Below are 10,153 nucleotides of genomic sequence, written 5' to 3'. Positions count from 1 at the left end.
GCGAGTGAAAATATATCTGTGCTAAACTTATACTTAGCCTCCAACTCACACACTGGCGAGTAAAATCTGAGAATTTATTAGCCATTGGCTAATGTTAGACATCATTTAGTCACCAGAGTGAAGATTTAGTCGCATATGCGAGTGATTTACTCGCAATGTAGAGGGTTCAGAGGAGTGAATTTGTGTGCAGAACATTTTCTATTTTACCACCACTTAACCATTTAATACAATATAAAGATTAAAGTGCAGATACAACTAAAATACTAAAGAAAAACATTTAATCACCTTTTAACACTTTGTTAAAAGTTTGTTATTTTGTTGTATATTTATTGTTTATTGTTTTAATTGTATCTGCACTTTAATTTTTATGTTGTATAAAATGTATAGCATACATTATATAGTCTTCTTTGCACATTGTTTGAGGATTATTAGGCTAGATGTGGATGTTGGCATAGCATGTGTTTTAAATATTATCAGATTAATCAAATAAATAATCATGAGCATTCTGAGTATGTAAAGCGTACAGTATGTTTTATTATTATTAATTTAAGCATACAATTGTATTGTTTCCTACACTTTATGTAGCTTGGTCAGTAGGTGCTTTCACACATACTGCCTTTTATGTACATTTATTGACATTTTACACTTTAGCGATCATGTCTGTTGAGAAATACTGGTAAAAGAGAAGCTGTAACATTACAGTTGTAAAACTGTAAAAGTTGTAAAATTACTGTTTTGATGCTTGTGTGAACAAAGCCATACAGTTACTGGTATTGGCATGTACAAAGTGAGGACATGCTGACATGTGAAGTCTGCTTTGATTCATTCATAATGTTTGTACAGAGATGACTGTTTTCAAAAATGCCTGTCACTGGGAAGTAAAAATATCGACAGATATTGGAAAAAAAAAGTGCCTATCCAGGTGAATGAAGAAAACATTACAGTGTTTAAAGGTAATTTTTGATGATTGAAATCACAGATTTTACCGGTATTTGGTTCTGATGTGTGAAAAGTGTCTTTACAAAAAGACATAAATCGAATCTGATACTTATGTGAACAGCAGATGTTATACATTTATGGGAAAAAATGCAATCCAGCAATTTTACAGTGTTTAGCAGGTTAGTTGTGTGAAAAGCATCTAATGATAAATTGACCAAGAGTGTCCAATATAAAGAAATGGAAAAATTCTTACTGACTTTGACACCCAGTCATGAGGCTCTTCTTGAGGGGGCCGCTCACTTATATCTTTTCCTGTTTTTATGTTGTTTTCCTGCATGTTTTTGCATGTTTGTTGAACCTCATGACATTGTTGGTCACACCACTAACTTTAACTTGACTTTAAAAAAATTAAAAAAATTATAATATTTTACCAAAACTGCTTCACTTCTTTCTATGAAATAATAATAATAATAATAATATATTTAAAATAACTACCTAAGTAATAATACTTTACTTTAAAGAATTTAATTCTTTCAGAGATTTTGTACTTTATGTCCCAAAAAACATCAAAATTTATTTTAATTGAGAAATTAAGAACATGTTCATCGTAGAAGATGGCTTGAAAATCACTCAATTTAAGTCATTGTATGTAAGAATTGATTTTTTAATGTATTTTCATATAAATTAATAGATTTGGAGAAAAAAAAATTGTGCCATGTCAGTGACCCACTCTTACACAAGTGAATTGTTTACAAGCAGTCTGACACAATTACACATTTTTTAAATTCATTTGCATTACATTTTCCCAAATGAGTTAACCAGTTTGTATGTATGTATCACTTAACATATAAATTTTTTTAATAATTGTTATTTGAAGCCCTATGTTTTAACACGGTCCATGCTGCTGTTTATATTGGTGCTTATAATTCTATAGAATTATTAATCACAAGCACTTCATTTTTTTAAAAATTTTTTGGTCTGCCAATATGGTCCTCATTATTGACACATTTGAAAAACTTTGGATGTGTATAATTGGATTAGAAAAGCATCTATTGCAAATCTTTCTCTCTTTATTAATTTGGATTTTCCCATGTTTGCTCCCTTAAATAATAATGTGCAGTGTGATGACTCCCATCAAAAGGATTGTTCAGATTTTAATTTTTTTTAATTCACACTTGCAATTAAGACACATCCTCATTTTCATTGATAAGGTGAAAAGCATTAATGAGATTTTGAAAGAAGAAAGTCATATACACCTAGGATGCCTTGAGGGTGAGTACTTCATGGGCTAATTTTCATTTTTGGGTGAACTAACCTTTAACTGCCAATAAATTAATGTAGTATTTGCATTGCTTTTGAAATGCGGCATTACCTTCAAGAGTAGTCTAAAACAAGGCCTAAATGGTTATCATTATTTTCCCTGCCTGTATGTGACATCTGACAGAACATAAAATCATTTTAAAGGCAGAGCAGGTTTTGTCAAAAGGTTATGAAGAGAAACATTTTTGCACTTTTTTTGTTCAGAAAACACCAGGAATGTCTATTGAGAAAGTGAACGTGTCAATTTTTATTGCATGTTTACTTTGATGTTATAAATTAGGCTATTTAACCATTTTGGATCACCATATGTTGATTAGAAAATGTTGATTGCTATGTTACATTAGGTATGTAATAGGGGTGCAAAGGTTCTCGGTAAAAAATCGAACCGTACCGTTCTCCACACACGGTTCGGCATGCACTAGGACCGCGGTTCAACTTAAATCTGACAATGCATCTGTAATATGGTTTGTTAGAGTTCGCCTAATGCATGTTTCTGTTAATGGATACAAATTCTGGCTTCGCAATACATTACAACAAGAGCGATGAGAGAGAAAAAACATCTATACTTGGACAAACCAGTCACTCTTTGTTCAGTGCGAGTGCTGTATACTGGAATAACTGTCATTTATGCCGTCATCACGTGTTGATAGCGCAGGTGAGACCTGAACAGCACACGTCGCTATCTGTGTTTAAACTAAACTCATTTAAACCTTGCCAGTTTAAATATTAAAGTGCCAGAAGACTCGAACTCGCGGTCGCAGTGAGAAGATCTGTGTGTGCGCTCATCCGAAGCTCATGAACCCGCGTCTCAGAACGTGCGCAAATATTAAGCTCTCTTTGAAGTATTGTGCTTGAATGGACAAATTCACACAAAAATTATGTCAAAATGCCCGCTTTGGTGAGTATCCTAGCAGACATAGTCGGCTGAACGTACAGTATCAGTGCACTGGATCAGTGTGTTCTCTTAAAGTGACAGCACTTTCTTAATGTTAATCAAACAGCAACAACACGGAAATCACTCACTGCTCTTGATTGAATAACTTTTGTAACTTTAATAAGGATTAATCTTTAATTTATACAGTCAAATATGCAATGTTATTTTACATTTGATTACTTTATTCAATTTCTGTACTAATGTTACAGAAAACTAAAAAACTAAAAACTAATGTTAGACCTACCTAAAAAACCTGAAAAGCACTGTTTATTTTATCTTTGCTCTGTTGTATTTACTGTTGTATTTATTTGTGCTGTTGCTTGTAGTTAGATTATTTGTTCTTATTTTCTTTGTTTTTATTTGACAATATAGTTTTTTCCCTAAACATAGCACATACCAAACCGTACCGAAACGGTGACTCTAAAACCGTGATACAAACCGAACCGTGAGTAAGTTGAACCGTTGCACCCCTAGTATGTAATGACATCCAGAAGACTGAGAAATATGGTGTCCATATAAAACTACAGTTTACAGTCAGCCAATCTTAATGGAGACCAGCTTTGGTGAACTGCTTAATTCGGAGTCCATTTTCATAGGCTGATGTGTGTGTGATTGTGGACTGATGTTGCAGATTGGGGGTCAAGTGCGATGTGTGGAGAAAGAACTGAAGCACTAGTCAGTGTATCACTATCTGATCTTTTTAAGGATTCTCATGACTTCCTGTTTCTACCGGCTATCCTCCTTTTGCTTATGCTATGATTTATTTTTCTTTTCTTTCTTTCTTTTTTTTTTTTTAATTTGGCAGTTGCCATGGACATCTGTACCAACATGATAAGACTGTAATTGTACCAATATCTGCTCCAGGGTTCAAATAATTTTGAAGACCGTCACATGAACAGTCAAATGGTCCATCTTGAAAATATCTTTGTGATATATTTAGCTAAATCGGCATAGAAAAACGGCTGTCACCGGGCTCTTTTTCACTCCCCCTTTTTTCCTTTTACAATTTTACACCAAATATAATGCTATATGACTACAGTTAATAAAAATGACTTAAGTGTTGGTTAAAAATTGGAAAATATGCATAATGAGTAATATAAATTAACATAGGGATTTACACCTTAATGAAGGGGGCAAATGGTATGGAATTAGTTATTTCCCAAGTGTGTGATGCTTGAGATATTTATTCAAATTGATGTTTTCAAGTGTACTGAATGTGTTATTTGGAAAATATGCGTCATATTTCACTAAAGCATGTCAAGAAGCAAAATCTCAAGATGCCAATATCACTAACATGTAAGAAGGACCTTTTGAATCAATTGTACAATATCATTTACAAAAATGGGAACATTATGCACAACTGAGGCCTTTTCACAGTGCACCATCAAATAAAGAGAAACAAAACATATGAGCTTGCATGTTTGTGGAATTTCAGTTTCCACATGCACATGCAATTCTCATATATGCAGAGTATAAGGAGGCACTGAATCACAGAAAACATCAGCAGAGCTATGTGATCTATGTGTTCATGTTTTTATAGTAATGGTATTTAAAATGAAGTAAAATAAATTATCAAATAAAGAGAAACAAAACATATGAGCTTGCATGTTTGTGGAATTTCAGTTTCCACATGCACATGCAATTCTCATATATGCAGAGTATAAGGAGGCACTGAATCACAGAAAACATCAGCAGAGCTATGTGATCTATGTGTTCATGTGTTTTTATAGTAATGGTATTTAAAATGAAATAAAATAAATTCATTATTGATACAAAACCTACACTATCTGGACCTTTAGAGACCCTCTATGGGTGGTAATTGTATAAGTCTACAACGGGTCTAAGTTGCTAATATGTGTTTATGGCATTTGATTGAATACCAGTACTTGGAAAGCCAATTAGTAGTAATTTGCACAAAAGCAGGAGAAATGTGATTGTTAATAAGCGGTGACTCAGAAGTACCATTTACCATTTGCAATATTCAGAAACACAAATGTCAATGAACAAAATCAACCAAAAAATAAAATGACAAAAATAAAAACCATCCACAGTATGAATCAGATATATCCCAGATCAAACCTTAAAGTCTGCATAATGACAAATGGTAGACTATATATTATAATACAGAGGAGTAGGACTAATTTGACAGCAAAACAAGAACAAGAGCTTCATATAAAGCAGGAACATGCATAACTTTATGATTAGATGGCAAAAGGCCATAAACACGCAATTTAAGCTTCTCTCCAGAAGACTTTCTTGGCACTTTGCCTAAAGAGCGCGGGGTCGTTTCAGGTCAGGCCTGGCGTGTTGTTGTAAAGGAAGTGCAGAGCATTCGACTCGCTGTATTTCACTTCCTTGTTTTTCACGTGCCGGAATCACATTTGAGAAATCAGACACTGACAAGATGGCAAAGCAGTGAAAGGTTGAAGAGTATGTAAAAAAAATAAAATAAAATGTGTAGGTTTTCATGCAAACATATTTTATGCATCTAAAATGCACAAGGAGTCACCATGCACGCTCACTGAGGATCAGTCTGAACAGGTCAGGATGTTTAACACGGCTTGTTGTTTTTTCGCCGCATTTGTTTATGCCATTATTTGTGTGCTTTAGAAACGAATGATAGTTTTGTTTTGAAGTTCTATTTATGTAGGAATTCTGCTTCTCACGTTTTGCATTTGAATGCTTTAAATACTTTCAGCTTGGTGTAAAAGCAAAAGACTTTTTCTGCATACAATCACAAACTCTTTAAAAAAATTGTTTTGCTCCATTAATGTGCATCCTGTCCTCAATTTGTGCATTTGTTGCCCGTTAAAAGGGTTCCCAAAAGCAGTTGCTCTACATTTAGTGAAGCCTTCTATTCAACTCAAAATGAACGCTAGCTAAATAAATGAATAAATAAATGAATGATGAATGCCGTCAGCAGGACGGCACATATTTTGCCATCTCATTCGGCGACCGGTAACAGTCCATTGTTTTAGCTTGCTAAGGAATGTTTGCATTTGCACAAAATCATGACCAAAAAAAAAAAAAAGAAAGAAAGAAAGAAAGAAAAGACAAAAGTGATATTTTATTCATTAGGACTGTCTGTCTTTGTGTATTCTCATGCAGTCTGGTCTGCATTTATATGCTAACATAATTTACTCTTCTAACCTAAGGCAGAGTTTACCATCACCTCGACAGACCTTAACAGAGTGTGTGTGTGTGCAGCCAGTGTTACTAATATTTCATGATGAATGTGTGTGTGTGTGTGTTCATTTCAAATTTACTAAGAAACATGGGGAGCCATTTCAAAATGTAGAGACATTTCTTTGCCTGTTGTTAGGATATAAATCTTTCTCTTGATTTAAATGTCACCTCTTTTTAACAATAAATATAAAAACTGATACAAAACAGTATTTCTTAATATATGTAGTATTTTCCACAAATGGAAACAGCTTTTTACAACTCATGCGCTGTGTAGGTGTTTTTAATGCAAACGGGTTCACGCAATTGGAGCAAAGGTAATTAAATCCTGAGACTGATTGATCATTTAGTTATTTTTTCATCAAGGATGTTTTGATTATATATTATCATCTAATTTTAAATCGCAAGTATGTTTGGTTTTATAGGACTGTTTAGTGATATGAGTATTGTAATTCTGGGATTGGTTATAGAGTAGCTTATACACTGTCAGAAAAATGTGGAAAATGTGTACCTTTAGGGCTACAACAGCTTGTCACTGGGGCAGTACCTTAAAGGGACACTTTTGTACCTTATTACCCCTAAAGGTGCATATTAACAACTTATAGTAGTAATATTTAGCCTTAAGGTACTAATATGCTGCTTTTAGGGGTAAATCAAGAGTATTTTCCCAGTGACAAGATGTTGTAGCCCTAAAGGTACAATTTTTCCACATTTTTGTTACTATTGAACTTGACTAATGGTTTGAATGGAGGATGAAGAATGAATGGGAAAACTAGTTGAAAATGTGTACTTGGTTATCTGGTTGGTTTCACTTACAGGTGTTTGCATCAACCCTGTCAAACAAGTAGTGTTTGAACTATGTTTTTTTTAAGGCAAATACTGATAATTAGAGAGAAGGGTGGACGATGACCAGTATGATGCGCTTACACTCCAAATGAGTTCCAGATGTCTGACAGCACCAGTGAAAATGATTTTATTTATTTATTTTTGTAATTTAATACAGATGTTTTCATTACAAATTATATAGACTAAAAATAACTCGAAGTTCACAATTAATTCATGTTTGATATGTCCCCTCATGTGCTTTAATGACAGCATGCAAAGCGGACGAATTTGAGCAAAGTCTGACGATCCATGTTGTCAGTGTCACAAATTTTCTTAGTGACCTAGTAATTAATGCAGAATCATTTAATGATGTCATAATCCCAAAACGTTTATTACTGTTTATTTTCTAGGTTTATATATCCTATTTTTTCTATGTGTTTTCTGAGTTTTGAACCCCACTGTATTTAGTGCAGTTTATTTACAGTTTATTAAGATTGTCACAAAATAGCTAAATTTGTATAAACACTTATTTTGGATAATCTTTAATTCACTAAAGATATTAGAAATAGAAAATGAAGTAAATAATCAATAGAAAAGGCTACTGTACTGACAATAGGTCAAGCCAATGTAATTCTCACAAGATCGTCCGATTGATCCGTATGGTAATGATTTCTGCATTCAGTGGATTTCCAAAAATATTTAGAAATATGGACCTCACTGTTGCATGTGATAGGTTGCAGCGTGCATGTGTGTGGTAAGGACATTTTGTCATTTTGACCTTGGCTAAAATATGTCACAGCGAGTATCAGTGATTCATTGGGTCTGAATTATTCTTGTCCACAAGTGCTGCCAAAATCTAGACAAGACAGACACTGTCAGTTTCATTTCTTGATTTGTTCCTTTCTTGCTTCCTTTAAGTTATTTTTTTGCGGTTTTTAAGCATACTTTCACTGAGAGTGATATGGCGTTAGGACACTTGCGTGGCAGGCTATTAACACCTATAAACAAACCGTATGGACACCGCAACATCAAAAAGCACTTAGTATTTGGACAGGAAAGCAGGTCAACGTACCATTTGGCATCATTACTATATTTATGTAGGTTTTATACGAATATAGTTTGGTAGCGTTGTAAATAAATTCTCGGCACCACCTCTCTCTCTTATTGTTTCTGCTGTGTGCCATTAAAGACCAGGCTCAGAGGCAAAGGACAATGTGTGAATGCCGAGCATTGTAAGTCACATTTGCATATTTGAGATTTATATTATTCAGATGCTTGACATCCTTTCCCAGAAACACCCCCCCTCCCTCCTTGTCTCTGCCCGACACCCCACCCTCACCTTTTTCTTGCCTTGCCTCTCTGTCTTTGTTTTCCCCCCTTCTCCCCCCATCCCTGATAAAAATGATTTCCAGTCACCGCACGGCATGCTTTATGAGATGGCCGCCTCATTAAAAAGCGTCTCTGATTAACCTGAATTTCAGCTGCTTTCTTACTTTTCCTCTCTGCCTGTTATTATTCTTTCCTTTCGCCTCAGTCGCCCTGTGCTCTTTGTCACTGCAGCAGGGCACGGCCGTCTGAGCGTCTTCCAGACAAACTGACCTCTAGGGACGTATTGACAGTTTGTGTTACTGAGTGACAGACGTATAGAGCCACAGAGCGACAGTGAAGGAACACACAGAAAACCATTCCAGTAGTCTCCCGGCAGTCGTTTTTCTTTTTCTTTTTTGTCATAAAACTCAGAAGATTCCCTTCTAAGATTAGAGATTTTTGGGAGAGGGAAAACAAGGGTTGTGAAGGGGTGGAGGGGGGTGCTTATGTGCAGTTTTTTCCGGAAAAAGGGGGTGGGGAGGGATCTAATTAATTTTGAAGGATCTTCGGCCCCTTTCGTCCAAGGCAGAGAAAGAGGCAGGGCGGGAGACGGAGGGGTGAGCGAGTGGGTGGAGCGAGTCTGAGGGAGAGAATAAGTGAGACAGGGGAAGGCGGGGGGGACAGACAGACCCCTGGACTGATTAGAATTCTGGGCAGGTAGCAGGCGGCTGCTGTGCACCCACTGTGGCCAGGCAGAAAGGAGGGGAATGGCTGCCCGCCCACCTGCCCGTGTGTGTGTGTGTTTGGGGTGATCTCTGGGAGCAATTCTTGACGTTCAGGTTCCTTGCACTTTTGTTACCTAATTTCCCCCCCGATCACTCCGATATTTCAGCAGTGTTTATGAGAGAAATTACAAAACTCATCTCAGATCTCCAGTGTGTCCCAGAATTATAGAAACGGTGTCACTGCATCAATATAGCACCACAGTAGGTTCCCAAAGTAAAGTGCCATTCATTTTAAAATGTCTGTAAAATACTTTCTTCTATCCGTGCTTAATATGCTGAGACAACTACGAACGCTGTGGCTCTGTGATGCCTTTAAAACATTGTTTAATTTATTTGAATCACCCTACCTGTCTGGCATAGAAACATGGCATATCCAGTGCCATGAGTTTAAGGCTGGACTCTCTAGGCAGACAAGGGGGGCTGTTCAGGAAACCTGTAAGAAAACAGTCATTATTTTTTTAAGTTCCGTTATGTTTAACTCATTGAACATAATGTATAATCTAATGTAACAAGAACATCTGACCCTTTTGTAAGTAAAAAACGAAATAAATAAAATGTCAGTGAAAGCAAATTATATTATTGAGTCGACCTTGCTAGACTCTCAAAGTGCTCTGTTTTTCCTGTGTATCTAAATATTTTGCTATACCTTCGTGAAAAATGCACCCCACATGAAAAAATACTATAGTAATTTATAGTAAATAGTGTTTTTGAACCATACTGTACTATAGTAAAGTGTATAATACTGTATATATTATAGTATTTACAACACTTTGTTAATGAATGCTACAGCATACTGAAGTATTTACTATAGTGAACAGATAAACTGTAATAAATACTGTAGGATACTTTAGATTTTTTT

The 10,153-nt window shown here is 35.4% G+C and overlaps 1 protein-coding gene across 3 annotated transcripts in view; it reads left to right on the top strand.

Annotated features, from left to right (window-relative positions):
• The window catches only part of LOC107719749 (zinc finger and BTB domain-containing protein 20), a 69,809-nt gene that overhangs the window by 15,784 nt on the left and 43,872 nt on the right, over positions 1-10,153 (top strand). The window contains exon 1 of one of the 3 annotated variants that reach the window (XM_016527243.1): positions 4,793-5,734. The exons of the other annotated variants lie outside the window; for them this stretch is intronic. The gene's annotated coding sequence lies outside the window, so the exon portion shown is untranslated. Of the gene's footprint in view, positions 1-4,792; positions 5,735-10,153 lie in introns of those variants that run through there. 3 annotated transcript variants of the gene reach the window in all.

Source organism: Sinocyclocheilus rhinocerous, unplaced genomic scaffold, assembly GCF_001515625.1.
Source record: "Sinocyclocheilus rhinocerous isolate Xijiao unplaced genomic scaffold, SAMN03320098_v1.1 scaffold571, whole genome shotgun sequence".
Taxonomy (NCBI): Eukaryota; Metazoa; Chordata; class Actinopteri; order Cypriniformes; family Cyprinidae; genus Sinocyclocheilus; species Sinocyclocheilus rhinocerous.
This window is presented reverse-complemented; position numbering and strand designations above follow the sequence as displayed.